Genomic DNA, 2,224 nt, shown 5'->3' with positions numbered 1-2,224 from the left:
CAAATGGAACACAAAAGAAAGGAGGAGTTGCGATCTTAATCTCAGACAAAATACCCTTTAGGCTATCAAAAATTAAAAAGATACAGAAGGCCACTACATAATGATAAAAGGTTCAATCCATCAACAAAAAATATCCATCCTACACATATATGCACCGAACATAGAGCACCGACTTTCATAAAGCAGCTCCTAGGTAAAAAATATATTGACTCCAATACCATCATAGCTGGGGACTTTAATACCCCACTCACAACCCTAGACAGATCATCAGTACAAAAAATCAGCATTGAGATCCGAAACCTCAATGTGACTCTTGATCAAATGGACTTAATTGATACCTACAGAACCCTCCATCCAAAGACCACAGAATACACATTCTACTCATCACCGCATGGAATGTACTTTAAGATCGACCACATACTTGGCCATAAATCAAGCATAAGCAAATTTAAAAGGACTGAAACTGTACCATGCACCTTTTCGGACCACAATGGAATAAAAATAATCATTAACACCAACGAGGTCCCCCCAAAACCCACAAAGACATGGACACTAAACAGCATGATGCTAAACAATTCCTGGGTCAATGATGAAATCAAAACAGAGATGAACAGCTACCTGGAAACAAATGAAAATGAAGAAACATCTTACCAAAATCTCTGGGATGCCATGAAAGCTGTAGTAAGAGGGGAATTTATATCCCTACAAACGCACTTGAAGAAAATGGAAGGATTACAAATTAACAGCCTAAGAAGCCACCTAATAATAAAAGCTGGAAAAGCAAGACCACAAAAACCCTAATTTCAGCATAAGAATCCAGATCACCAAAATAAAAGCCCAAATCCAGGACATAGAAGACAAAAAGATAATACAAAAAATCGATGAAACTAAAAGCTGGTTCTTCGAAAGGATAAACAAGATCGATGGTCCCCTAGCTAGACTGACCAAGAAAAAGAGATAAAAAGCCAAAATAAACACAATCAGAAACACAAAAGATGAAGTCACATCTGATCCTGAAGAAATACAAAGGATCATTAGAGACTACTATGTACATTTGTATGGAAACAAACTTGAAACCTTTCAGAAATGGAGGACTTTCTGTCATCACACAACCTGCCTAGGTTGAAACAAGAAGAAATTGAGACCCTAAATAGACCAATAACAATCAAGGAAATTGACTACGTAATAAGAAAACTACCTTCAAAAAAAAAGCCCTGGACCAGATGGCTTTCCAGCAGAATTCTACAAGACATTTAAGGAGGAGCTTATACCAATCCTATTGAAGGTATTCCAAGCAATTGAGAAAGACAGAACTCTCCCCAAATAATTTTATGAAGCTAACATCACATTGATACCTAAGCGAGGTAAAGACCCAACAAAGAAAGAGAACTACAGGTCAATATCTTTGATGACCATAGATGCTAAAACTCGCAACAAGATCCTAGCGAACCAGATTCAACAACACATCTCAAAAATCATCCATCATGACCAAGTAGGCTTCATCCCTGGGATGCAAGGCTGGTTCAACATTCGTAAAACCATAAATGTAATTAAATACCTCAACAGATGTCAAAACAAAAACCACATGCCTATATCATTAGATGCAGAAAAAGCTTTTGATAAAATCCAACACTCCTTCTTGATAAAAACCCTCTAATATCTAGGCATACGGGGAACATACCTCAAAATAGTAAAAGCCATCTACGAGAAACCCACAGCCAGTGTACTCCTAAGTGGACAAAAACTGGAGCCATTTCCCCTGAAAACGGGAACAAGACAAGGATGCCCACTCTCACCCCTCCTGTTCAATATAGTATTGGAAGTCCTGGCTAGAGCAATCAGAGAAGAGAAGGCAATCAGGCGTATTCAAATAGGAAAAGAGGAAGTCAAGCTATCTCTCTTTGCAGATGACATGATCATGTACCTTGAAAACCCAAGAGAATCTGTCAAAAACCTCGTTACACTGATAAAGGACTTTAGCAAAGTCTCAGGATATAAAATAAATGTGCAAAAGACAATCGCATTTCTTTTTTTTTTGAGTTGGAGTCTCACTCTGTCACCCAGACTGAAGTGCAGTGGCCGCTCCTGGCCACCACAGCCTTGACCTGCTGGGATTCAGTGATCCTTCCGCTTCAGTCTTCCAAGTAGCTGGAACTACAGGCGTGTGCTACCACGCCTGGCTAATTTTTTTTGATTTATTGTAGAGATGAGGTCTCACCAAGTT

Source organism: Carlito syrichta, unplaced genomic scaffold (assembly GCF_000164805.1).
Source record: "Carlito syrichta isolate Samal-C Ts95f unplaced genomic scaffold, Tarsius_syrichta-2.0.1 Scaffold315771, whole genome shotgun sequence".
Taxonomy (NCBI): Eukaryota; Metazoa; Chordata; class Mammalia; order Primates; family Tarsiidae; genus Carlito; species Carlito syrichta.
The sequence above is the reverse complement of the archived record's forward strand: the minus strand, read 5'-3'. Positions refer to the sequence as shown.